Genomic DNA, 14,074 nt, shown 5'->3' with positions numbered 1-14,074 from the left:
GGGTGGCTTTCCTGTAGACAGAGTGGCTCATTGAACCATCAAGTCTCCTTTTAATTAGGACATCCAAAAAGGGTAGCTTGCCATCGACTTCCATGGTGAATCTGATGGCTGGGTGTATGGAATTGATGTGGTCGAGAAATTGGTCTAGAGCAGGCCGGCCATGTGGCCAGATGACAAAAGTGTCATCTACGTACCTCTTCCATAAGGTCAGGCGTCGAGTGGCAGTCTGGATGGCGTTAGTCTCAAATTTCTCCATGAACAAGTTGACTACAACCGGAGATAGGGGGGAGCCCATTGGGGTGCCCTCAGTTTGCTTGTAGAAAGTTCCATTCCAGGTGAAGTATGTATTGGTTAAGCAGTGTCTCACCAGGGGGGTACCCCAGCGTTCAGTCCTTGATGAACCAAGTCTTCAATGATTGCGATGGTGTCAGGTACAGGAACTTTGGTGAATAAGAAAACCACATCAAAACTGATAAGCAGGTCGTCTGGGGACAGGGAAATCCCCTTGATTGTCGATACCAGGTCAGTAGAGTTTAGTACCGCAGAGGTGGTTTTTCCAGTGAAAGGCCGTAGGATTTCAGACAAAAAACGAGCCAGTTTGTAGGTGGGGGAGTTGATAGTAGAGACAATGGGACGAAGAGGTGTATCTTCTTTTTGTATCTTTGGCAAGCCGTATAATCTTGGTGGTCTGGCTGCAGAAGGTTTCAACGAGAACTGTTTGGTCTGATCAATTAATGCGGTTGAAGCAGAAATGATTTTGTTGGTTTTAGAGACGAGGCTGTTGGTGGGGTCTCTTTTTATTTTTGTATAGCTGCCATCGTTGAGTAGTTCTTGAATTTTGTTGTTGTATTCTATTTTGTCCATGATGACAGTGGCATTGCCTTTGTCGGCTGAGAGGATGACAATGTCATCCCTCTTTTTTAATTGAGCTAATTCAAAACGCTCATCTTTGCTGATGTTGCTAGCTGGCATCTTAGCGTTTTTGAGGGTTGCAGAGATTTCAGATCTTGCTACGTCTGCAGCAATGTGACTCAGGCCCTTGAGAGCTACATCTACTCTAGCAATTATATCATTAACTGGTATGTGTCTAGGTGTGACTGCAAAGTTTAGTCCTTTAGCTAAAAGAATTTCAGACCTTTAGAAATAGAACTGTTACTGCGATTAATTACGACTTTGTTAACGTCTAGCTTTTCAATGTGTGGGTCCGGTCTCTTATTTGAGAGGCGGTTGAATTTGGAAATCAAGTTGTCCTTACATTTGGTCGACATAGCGGCAGCTGAAGAGGCAGTCATTTTGTCTACATGTTCCCAATCCGATGTGGACATTGTTGCACTCAAAGATAAGTGTGATTTGTAGAGTGTCCTGTCTAACTGATCTTGATCGGTACGCGTAAGTCTGATTTTCTCTGAGATAATGCTAAACGAATTCTGTCTAGAACTAGCTTAGCTCTTATCTCAGAGAAAATCAGACTTACGCGCACCGATCTAGATCAGTTAGACAAGACACTCTACAAATCACACTTATCTTTGAGTGCAACAATGTCCACATCGGATTGGGAACATGTAGACAAGATGACTGCCTCTTCAGCTGCCGCTATGTCGACCAAATGTAAGGACAACTTGATTTCCAAATTCAACCGCCTCTCAAACAAGAGACCGGACCCACACATTGAAAAGCTAGACGTTAATAAAGTCGTACTTAATCGCAATAACAGTTCTATTTCTGAAGGTCTGAAATCCGTTTTAGCTAAAGGACTAAACTTTGCAGTCACACCTAGACACATACCAGTTAATGATATAATTGCTAGAGTAGATGTAGCTCTCAAGGGCCTGAGTCACATCGCTGCAGACGTAGCAAGATCTGAAATCTCTGCAACCCTCAAAAACGCTAAGATGCCAGCTAGCAACATCAGAAAAGATGAGCGTTTTGAATTAGCTCAATTAAAAAATAGGGATGACATTGTCATCCTCTCAGCCGACAAAGGCAATGCCACTGTCATCATGGACAAAATAAAATACAACAACTAAATTCAAGAACTACTCAACGATGGCAGCTATACAAAAATAAAAATAGACCCCACCAACAGCCTCGTCTCTAAAACCAACAAAATCATTTCTGCTTCAACCGCATTAATTGATCAGACCAAACAGTTCTCGTTGAAACCTTCTGCAGCCAGGCCACCAAGATTATACGGCTTGCCAATGATACATAAAGAAGATACACCTATTCGTCCCATTGTCTCTACTATCAACCCCCCCCCACCAACAAACTGGCTCGTTTTTTGTCTGAAATCCTATGGACTTTCACTGGAAAAACCACCTGCGGTACTAAACTCTACTGACCTGGTATCGACAATCAAGGGGATTTCCCTGTCCCCAGACGACCTGCTTGTCAGTTTTGATGTGGTTTCCTTATTCACCAAAGTTCCTGTACCTGACACCATCGCAATCATTGAAGACTTGGTTCATCAAGGACTGAATGCTGGGGTACCCCCCCTGGTGAGACACTGCTTAACCAATACATACTTTACCTGGAATGGAACTTTCTACAAGCAAACTGAGGTCACCCTAATGGGCTCCCCCCTATCTCCGGTTGTAGCCAACGTGTTCATGGAGAAATTTGAGACTGACGCCATCCAGACTGCCACTCTACGCTCGACCTTATGGAAGAGGTACGTAGATGACACTTTTGTCATCTGGCCACATGGCCGGCCTGCTCTAGACCAATTTCTCGACCACATCAATTCCATACACCCAGCCATCAGATTCACCATGGAAGTCGATGGCAAGCTACTCTTTTTGGATGTCCTAATTAAAAGGAGACTTGATGGTTCAATGAGCCACTCTGTCTACAGGAAAACCACCCATACGGATGCTTACCTAAAACCGGATTCCCACCACCATCCATCCCAGAAGAATTCCCTCATCAAGACTCTATACCATAGAGCCCAATGCATATCCGACCAGGAACACATTGCCAGTGAACTCAAACACGTACGCCAAGCTCTTAAGGCTAATGGTTACTCCGACTACACAATCCGCAAAGCCATCACTCCAACCATCAAGAAGGATCCTGTTGAGGAGCCTTTCAAGACCATCACCTTACCCTACATTGCTGGGGTCACAAAAAAGATCTCCAAAATCCTGATAAAACACAAGATCCAGGTCCGATTCAACACAGTACATAAAATCCGTGATCTGGTCCCGTCTGTAAAAGATGTGGTTCCAGACATACAGTACCCTGGCGTCTACAAGCTAAGTTGCCTCTGTGGTAGCAGTTACATTGGAGAAACCAAACGACATGTCTCGGACCGCATCCGTGAACATATAGCACACTTGAAACACGGTAGGACAAACACCTCAGCCGTGGCAGATCACTGTTACAATTCAGTGGGCTCACATGATATTGACTTCTCCAAGACAGAGGTTATCTACAAGCCATCTGGCTACCATGAGAGATTCGTTCATGAGGCGATCCACATATACAAACACAGAGACAATTTCAACCGAGAAGATGGATTCTGGCTTACCAATCATTGGAAGGACGTAATAAACCATTTCGGATCTTAACTGATTGTGTTCACGTTTACGGTGACTTTCAGACCGCGTTCCACTCACTGGCATTGTATTCTCCGCAGGGAATGGATTCTTTGCTCCGCTGCAAGTTTCCCTCACTACTCACCCATTGACATATTTCGTTGCTTCCTCTTAGTATCTTTCACACGACGGCCAATGGTACAGTGTATAATAACATAGTATAACATTTTTATGCTTAATACAATGTACAAAGTAATATATAGTATCGTAATTGTATAGGCAATATACAGCAGTGTGATATACATTAGGGTGGGTAGAATAATACATAGTGTAATATTACAATGTCTAAGGTATAGGGTGGTTTATAGCAATACAGTATGTAATTTAATGTTGGGTTTGTCTATGGCAGTATATAGTACGGTGTAGACTCGTGTGATGTAAGAGAATAAAGTTTAGATGGAAGCATATTACATATTTTTTTACGACGTACAATTGTAATGTATTACTTACTGTTAGTAACTCAGCTTATTGTAGAGTATATTTAGTATACTGATGATACTATGTAGTTTATACTTTAGTTGTTTACGTGGTGGTTTTAGTTACTGCAGCTACATACTATTAACACTCCTTCCCTTTATTAATGCTACCCCTATCCCCTCCCTTTGATGCTGCCAATCTTGCATAATGCACGGGCATAAGTAGTACTAATCACATACCTGCATTTCCCATATCCCTTCCCTTTGATGCTGCTAATCCTGCATAATGCACGGTCATATGTAGTACTAATCACATACCTGCATTTCCCATAAAAATGCTAAATTCCTCTTGATATGCATATTCTTTTGTCAAGGCGCTCTTTTCCCCCCTTCCAACCCAGCTTATATATATGCTCCAAGCACGTGTACTGTTTCATTCAGACGCTGTCGCCTCGACAGACCTGGTTTTCACCTGAGGACGGCTGCTTGCGTTGTGGCCGAAACGTCGTGAGAATTGTTTTATTATATTTTATTTTTATTATTTTATTACTTCCCTTCTACGTGACTTTACCGAAAGAACCAAGAAGATAAATCCCTGCAGTCACGAAAGCTTTAAATCGAAAAATTCTCCAAGTCATTAAGGTTTCGAGGCTGACGTTTGGCAACTCAAACCTTCAGCTCCCTCCACAGATTTTCTATGGGATTAAGGTCTGGAGACTGGCTTGGCCAGTCCAGGACCTTAATGTGCTCCTTCTTGAGCCACTCCTTTGTTGCCTTGGCCGTGTGTTTTGGGTCATTGTCATGCTGGAATACCCATCCACGACCCATTTTCAATGCCCTGGCTGAGGGAAGGAGGTTCTCACCCAAGATTTGATGGTACATGGCCCCGTCCATCGTCCCTTTGATGCGGTGAAGTTGTCCTGTCCCCTTAGCAGAAAAACACTCCCAAAGAATAATGTTTCCACCTCCATGTTTGACGGTGGGGATGGTGTTCTTGGGGTCATAGGCAGCATTCCTCCTCCTCCAAACACGATGAATTGAGTTGATGCCAAAGAGCTCCATTTTGGTCTCATCTGACCACAACACTTTCACCCAGTTGTCCTCTGAATCATTCAGATGTTCATTGGCAAACTTCAGACGGGCATGTATATGTGCTTTCTTGAGCAGGGGGACCTTGCGGGCGCTGCAGGATTTCAGTCCTTCACGGCGTAGTGTGTTACCAACTGTTTTCTTGATGACTATGGTCCCAGCTGCCTTGAGATCATTGACAAGATCCTCCTGTGTAGTTCTGGGCTGATTCGTCACCGTTCTCATGATCATTGCAACTCCACGAGGTGAGATCTTGCATGGAACCCCAGGCCGAGGGAGATTGACAGTTATTTTGTGTTTCTTCCATCTGCGAATAATCGCACCAACTGTTGTCACCTTCATAATCAACGTTTTTGGGTTTAGATCGCGTTATTTATAAATGTGTCGTAACCCTCCACCACCCGACACGGCCAATCAGTAAAAAAGTGTCACGTTGACAAAAGACAAATAGTTCACTGCCCGATGATGCTGGATGCAATTACCAGCGAAACGTCGTACTCAAATTGTAAATTGTTGTGGTTTCACGCTTCAACACACCGGTGGGCTAAAGCAGTGAACTATTTGTCTTTTGTCAACGTGACACTTTTTTACTGATTGGCCGTGTCGGGTGGTGGAGGGTTACAACACATTTATAAATAACGCGATCTAAACCCAAAAACGTTGATTATGAATAATATTGGTCGCGAAAGCCTACGTATTAAACTGTTGTCACCTTATCGCCAAGCTGCTTGGCGATGGTCTTGTAGCCCATTCAAGCCTTGTGTAGATCTACAATCTTGTCCCTGACATCCTTGGAGAGCTCTTTAATCTTGGCCTTGGTGGAGAGTTTGGCATCTGATTGATTGCTTCTGTGAACAGGTGTCTTTTATACAGGTAACAAGCTGAGATTAGGAGCACTCCCTTTAAGAGTGTGCTCCTAATCTCAGCTCGTTACCTGTATAAAAGACACCTGGGAGCCAGAAATCTTTTTGATTGAGAGGGGGTCAAATGCTTATTTCCCTCATTAAATGCAAATCAATTTCTAACATTTTTGACATGCGTTTTTCTGGATTTTGTTGTTGTTATTCTGTCTCTCACTGTTCAAATAAACCTACCATTAAAATTATAGACTGATCATTTCTTTGTCAGTGGGCAAACTTACAAAAAATCAGCAGGGGATCAAATATTTTTTCCCTCACTGTAAGGGTTTAGGTTAAGGGTTCAGTGGGTTAGAGGTTTGGGGGTTTATGGGTTAGGATTTTAGAGGGTGATGGGTTTAGACCGTTATGGTTTTAAGGGTAAAGGGGTTTTGAGGGTTGGGTTTTAGAGGGTTACAGTTTAGAAGGACATGGGTTTAAAGGGTTCTCGGTTTAGAGAATTAGGTGTTTAGAGGATTTATGAGGTTTGATTGTTAAAGGGTTAGTGGTTTAGAGGGTTAGGAGTTTATAAGGTTATGGGCTTAGGGGTAAAGAGGTTTTGAGTGTTTCAAGGGTTATGATGTTTCGGGGTTGAGTGTGTTAGAGGTTGAGGGGTTTAGAGGGTTAGGGATTTCGGTGTATTTGGGTTAGGATTTAAAAGGGTGAGTTTAGACAGATAGGGTTTTAAGGGTAAAGGGGTTTAGTTTAGAAGGTTATGGGTTTAGAGGGTTTGGGGTTTAGAGAGTTGGGTGTTTAGAGGGTTCATGGGTTTTGATTGCTCGGTGTATTGGTCTACAAGGTTAGGAGTTTTAGAAGGTTATGGGTTTAGAGGTTTTGATGTTTAGGGGATTAGGGGTTTATAAGGCGAGGGGTTTAGTGGGTTACGGTTTTACAGGTTTAGGGGTTTCGACGGTTTGGGGTTTATAAGGTTAAGGGTTTAGGCAGTTAAGAGTGTTGGGGGTTTATGGGTTGCCGTTTTATAGGGTGAGGTGTTTAGACGGTTGGGGTCTTAAGGGGAAAGTCCTTCAGAGGATTTGGTATTTAGAGGGTTAGAGTTTAGAACGTTTTGAGTTTAGAGGGTTTAGAGAGTTACATGTTTAGAGGTTTATGGGTTTTAGAGGGTTAGGGGTTTAGAGAGTTACGTGTTTAGAGGTTTATGGGTTTCAATTGTTGGATGTTGAATGGTTTAGATGGTTAGAAGTTGAGGAGGTTATAAGGGTATGTGTTTAGAGGTATCGGGGTTTCAAGGGTTAGGGATTTCCAGTGTTAGGGCTTTAGTGGTTTGAGAGTTGAGGGTTTAACACCTAGACTTTCACAACTAATATTGTCCGTAATAAAGTGTTTTTTTTTCGTTAGTCTCCAACACTTAATGGAACTTTTTGTTGATGTGACAAATTTTACTAATTGGCTGTTTCGGGTGGTGGTTGGTTTAATGACACGTTTATATTTACATAATCGAACAAAAAAAACCTTTATGGGTTTAGAGGGTTACGGGTTTAGTAGATTATGTGTTTAGAGGGTTAGCATTTTAGGGGCATAGGTGTTTTAAGGGTTATGCGTCTAGAGGGTTCGTTCTTTAGAGGGTTGGGGTTTAAATGTGTTGGGATTAGGTTACGGATTTAGGGTTTTAGAAGGTTAGGGTTTCAAGGTATAGAGGGTTAGGGATTCAGAGGGTTTAGAGGGTTTGGTTATTAATGGCTTAGACGATTAGGGTTAAAAGAATAAGGGGTTTAGAGAGTGAGGGTCTTGGTGGGTTAGGGTTTTAAGGGTAAAGGGGTTGAGGGTTAGGGGTATAGGAATTTAGAGGGTTAGGGGTTGAGATGGTTAGGGTTTTGGGGGTTTAGAGGTTAAGCTTTTAGAGGGCGAGGGGTTTAAAGATTAGGGTTGTAAGAGTAAAGGGGTTGAGAGGGTTAGCGGTTTAGATGGTTATGGGTTTAGATAGTTAGGGGTTTAGAGGGTTTTAATTGTTAGAGGTTTAGTGGTTAAGGTCTCTGTGCGAGTCCAACATGTTTGCATGAGTCTATGGTAAGATAAAAAGAGTTCAGTTTAATTTGTATATTTCGAAACAATTTGTTTACCTTTCCTGTGATGTTTTTGTATTGTATTTTTGTTGTTATTTTCTGACCCACCCGATTGGACGTCTGTGAAAACAGATCGTTATAGCTCATCAGATTCATCCAGTAGAAATAAATATTCAAATTCAAATTCTATTGACCTCTGTGCGAATTTATGGATTTCTGTGTGAGTTTTTGGGCCTTGAGTGTATGGATCTCTATGTGAGGCTATGGGTCTCTGTGCATGTCTATCGGTCTCTGTGAGTATGGGGTCGCTGTGTGAGTCTGAGTGTCTGTAGGAATGTATGGGTCTCTGTTGGAGTCTATGGGTTTCTGGGTATGGTTGTTTGTGCAAGTCTTACATGCACAAATTTAACTTAAAATGGCCATTGAGGGTTGCAGAATCCAAGTTGATTATTAAGTTCCCTGCAGTGCAAGCCAGCTCTCTAGTCGTGTCGTGTGAAACCCCCACGGAAAGGGGGTTTCACAACATTCACTGTGTGATCCACTCACCCTTGCTGCCTTCCACTGCTGGATTACAGGCTTGCAACACCACCGCCTGGCGAATAATAGTAATAATTAAAAGTTTTATAGCGCGCACAAGAACGACTCAGAGGCATGAGGAACCACAGCCGTGCAGGAAGGAAGCCACGTGGTGAGCCAGTACCAACAATTGTCCAAGCTCTGCGGTCCTCTATGGAGGCATTATGCGCTAATTAATGACGAGTGTTTATACCAGTGGGGGAAACCGGAGTACCCGGAGAAAACCCATGCGTGCGAGGGTGAAACACTCTATCCCTGTACAGGTGAAGATGGCGATTAGTCCACTTGCTCTACTGCCTTCTCCTGGCGAGTCAGGTTATGGCACCTCGACGCCCACGGGAAGGTCATTTGCCAACATCATTGTGCGGTGATTCACCAACCCTCGCTACCTTCCAGAGTGCTGGATTAGAGACGTGCACTACCAACACCAGGCGAATGATAACAATAATAATAACTTTCTACTTCTAACTTGATAACAATAGACGAAAAATAACAACAGGCAAATGAAACGACAGGCGAATGAGAACAGTAATTATTATTTCCACTTAGAACTTGATAACAATAATTATTTCTACTTTTAACGAAATAATAATTATTTATACTTATAACGTGATTACAACAATAATAACTATTTCTACTTTTAACTTGACAACAGGCGAATGATAACAGGCAAATGATAAAAAACAGGCAGCACATCTACGCCTCTACATAAGGAACGAAACAGGTGAATGTCTCCACAAATCTGGCTGTTGCCTGATGAAGCTAGTTGTAATTACTGGCGAAACGTTCTACTCAGATTGTAAATGTTGTGGCTTGACTCTCCAACACACCGTGAGCTGTACTCATTACAAATTGGCATGTTCTGCGTACGTGACAACCCTTACTAGTTGGCTGTGTCGGGTGGTGGTGGGTTTTAACGACACAATGATATATTTACGCGATCTAATCCAAAAAATAAACCTCTATTATGGATGATATTGGTCGCGAAAGTCTACGTGTTAAACAAACGCGAAGGAATCAGAGGAAAATCGACGTGACCACGAGAGAAAATGCAAACTCCAAATATACAGACATCAGGGTTGGGGTCAAACCTACGAATTCCAATATACCAGTTTACACGTCGGCTTTCGCGAGGGGGTTTGCATCTCGCCACCGTGGCGCCTCATTATCTGACTCACCCAACCACTAAACTACAAAAGCAACACACACTCACTCACCCACTCTAGACTCCACTCACCCACCCACTCACCTATTCACTCCCCCATTCACACACCCACCCATCCACCCACCCACTCTCTAACTCACACACTCACCCACCAACCCAACCACCCACTCAATCAATCACCCACCAACCACTCACCCACCCAATAAACGAAAACTGAACTATTTCTCATTGTACCAGCTAAGGCCCACAGAGCTATATATAGATCTTTTTCAAAAGCGACCTTGTTACAAATTACAGGTAAACAAAGTGGCTTATCACGTACATTTATTGCAGCCAAATCCTCTGAATGCAAGTTTATTCTCAATGCAGAGGTAAAACCCCGAGGACCCGGAGAAAAATCCACGTGACCACAGGGAGAAGATGCAAACTCGAAATATACAGGCGGCAGGGTCGGGATCAATTCCATGACCTCCTGTATACTATGCAAGGTAGTTAACATCTCACCACCATGGTGCCCCATTCTCTGACTCACTCACCCACCCACTCGCACACTAACTTCCCCACTCAACCTCCTACACTAACTTACTCACCCACCTACCAGCCACTCACCCAAACACCCACCCATTCACCTACTGACTCGCACCACTTACTCAAATACCCATCCACTCACACAATGACCCAGCCACTGACTCGAAACACCCACCAACTCACCCACCCAACCCCCATTCAACCACCCAACCACCAACCCACCCATTCACTCACTCACCCACTCGCCCACGAAACAAAAACTAAACTGTTTTTATTTTACCAGGTAAGGCCCACAGGGCTATATAGATCTTTTTCAAAAGCGACCTTGTTACAAATGACAGGTTAACTAAGTGGCTTATCACTTACACATGCATTGCAGCCAAATCCTCTGAATGCAAGTTTATTCTCAATGCAGAGGGAAAACTCCGTGGACCTGGAACAAAAATCCACACGACCACGAGGAGAACAAGCACAATCAAATATACTTGCGACAGGGTCGGGATCGAATCGACAACCTCCTGTATATTAGGTGAGGAAGTTACCATCTCACCACCGTGGCACCCCATTCTCCGACTCACTCACTCACTCAAACACCCACCCATTCACCTATTCACGCACACCACTTACTCAAATACCCACCCTCTCACTCAATAACCCATCCACTCACTCATGAACCCACTGTAGCACTCACCCATACAAAAACCCACTCACCCACTCACTCACCGACTCACTCACCCATGAAATCGCACACCCATCTTCTCAACCACTCAGCCAGCCACCCACTCAATCTCGTACCCACTAACTCTCTCACTTCCTCACCAACCTACCAACCCACCAGGGACGTGCGGTCAGGGGAGGCAGAGCCTCACCTGTCATACTCCAATGACAATAGTTTTTACGAAAAGTAAAAAAAAAGAGAATAATAAAATAAAAATTAAGATTTTTCCACTGATCTGTGTTTTAAATGTCATTTCTGTACGATTCCAATCATTTTTATAGTCAAAATTGCCAAATTTGCGGAGCTCCACTGCAAATACAGGAAGAGACGAGAGGCGAGGCAGCGACGAGCTCAGCCTCCCCTGATTACGCAACCCCTCAGTAACTGGATGGAGCGCGGGCAATAAGCACGTGCCTGTTACTATCTCAGTATGTCACCAATGTAATGTTTGTAGACCCCTTCATTTCATGTCCTCGCCTTCCATACTCCAGGTAACTTATTTCACGTATGTGTATAAAGATATTTAGGCTCGCTGGTCTCGTCATGAAACTGCAATGAAAAAGCACCAGGGGAGGCAGCCATCACATTTGCCTCACTGAGGAGGATGCGTCTAACACGCCCCCCTCCGTGAGGCCACGTCCCCCTCAGTGTGCGAATCTGGCTCTGACACAAGCCAGTGTCTCACCAGCCATTGACCTCACCACACATCACTGCAAACCACCCACCCATCTCCTCACTCAACCACCCACCCAGTCGATCATCCACCCACTAACACTCACCCACCCAACAACTCACTAACCCACCCAGCACTCACTCACCGAGCCAGTCAATCTCTAACCCACCAACTCACTTTTAAACTGACTCTCTCAACTACAACTCATCCAGTCACTAACCCACTCACTCAATTTATAACCCACCCACTACCCACATAACCTGCTACCCACACACTCACTCATCCACAAATCCACTCACCCCCTCACTCATCCATCCACTCACATACTCACCCAGCCACTCACCTACTCACCCAGTCACATACACATCCACTCACCATGCCACCCACTCAATTTCTAACCCACTCACTCGCCCAACCACTCCCTCAGCAACTCACCCACTAACCACGTAATTATTCACCCACCCACCCATCACTCAACCACCCAATAATTCAACCACCAAAACATTCAACCACCCACTAACTCAACCACCCACTACCACCCACTAACTCAACCACCGAGCAACTCACACTCACCCACTCACCCACCCACGCACTCACCCGCCCACTCACCAACACACTAAACTAAATCTAAATTGTGGTTATTTTACCAGGTAAGGCCGACAGAGCTAAACATCTTTTCAGAAATTACCTGGTTAAAAATTATAGGTCAACGAAGTGGCTTATGACATGTATTGCAGCCAAATCCTATAAATGCTTGTTGATTTTAAATGTGGAGGGAAATATACAGGTGTCAGGGTCGGGATCAAACCCACAACCTTCTGCATACCAGGTGAAGTAGTTAACATCTCGCCACCGTGGCGCTCCACTGTCTGACTCTCCCACCCACTAACCCACACACTCACCCACTCACTCAATCACCCACTCACTCACTCAACTACTGAGCCATTCATACACTGACCTACTCACTAAGCCACCCACTCAATCACTAACCCACACTCATGCACCCAGCCACTCACTCACTCAGCGACTCACCTACGACGCATCAACCCATCCACTCACTCATCCACCCACGCACCCACCCACTCATCCACACAATAAACGCATATTTAATTGGTTTTCATTTTACTGGGTAAGGCCCTGAGCTATAGATCTTTGTCGGAAGCCACCTCAGCACAAATGACAGTTCAATTAAGTGGCTTTTCACGTAGAATGTTATTGCAACCAAATGATATAAATGCATGTTCTAATGTGGAGGGACAACCTGGAGAAAATTCCACGCGACCACGGGGAAAACATAGAAACTCCAAATATACAAGCGGAAGGGCTGGGATAAAATCCACAACCTCCTGTATACTTGGCGAGGTAGTTAACATATCGGCACCATGGTGCCTCACTCTCCGACTCACCCATCCACTAACACACGAACTCACCTCCCATATTCACACACCCATCTACCCAAAAACTCAACCACCCACACATTCACGCAACAATCCACTCACCCACTCACTCACTTATTCACTCACCCACTAAACCATGCACCTGTCCACTCACCTATTCATCCACCCACTCACACACCCATTAAGCAACCCACCCACTTACCCTGCCACCCACTCAATCTCTAACCCACTCACTCACCCAGCCACGCAATCTCGAACCCACCAATTCACTAATCCTCTCACCAACTCACCAACCCACCTCTCACCCACTCCCACACCCACTCACGCGCTGACCCACCCACTCACTCACCTCAACCATTCACAAACCCACCCACCCACTCATTCACCCAACCACCCACCACCCACTCAATCTCTAAACCCATTCACCCACCCACCCACTCAGCCACCCACTAACTCACCCAATCAATCTCTAACCCACTCACCTACACACTCACCCAGCCACTCACCCAACCACTCGTCTATTCACTCCCAAACAACACACCCACTCACGTCACCCATGGCTTACCCTATCACCCACAATCTCTAACACACTCACTCACCTACTTCCTCGATCACTGACCCACACTCACAGAAAAAAAAAGTCCTCTACATTGAGCAGCACTGCTTCCCCAAGTCTCAACACTGCACCACACTCAGCACTGCCCATAGACTCATCACTGTACCATAGACTCAACACTGCACCATAGACTCAACACTGCACCATAGACTCAGCACTGCACCATAGACTCAACACTGCCCATAGACTCAACACTGCACCATAGACTCAACACTGCACCATAGACTCAACACTACCCGTAGACTCAACACTGCCCATAGACTCGCAAGGGACGATTCGGACATCCCCGACGCGAGCTCGGCACGAGATCCGTCTTCGTCGTGCTCGTCCTGCACGTGGTGCCGAGGGGCTGCTGCTGCTGGGAGCGCGTCGCGTGCAGGTGC

Source organism: Lethenteron reissneri, chromosome 27, assembly GCF_015708825.2.
Source record: "Lethenteron reissneri isolate LAM-NWPU_2019-01 chromosome 27, ASM1570882v1, whole genome shotgun sequence".
Classification (NCBI taxonomy): Eukaryota; Metazoa; Chordata; class Hyperoartia; order Petromyzontiformes; family Petromyzontidae; genus Lethenteron; species Lethenteron reissneri.
The sequence above is the reverse complement of the archived record's forward strand: the minus strand, read 5'-3'. Positions refer to the sequence as shown.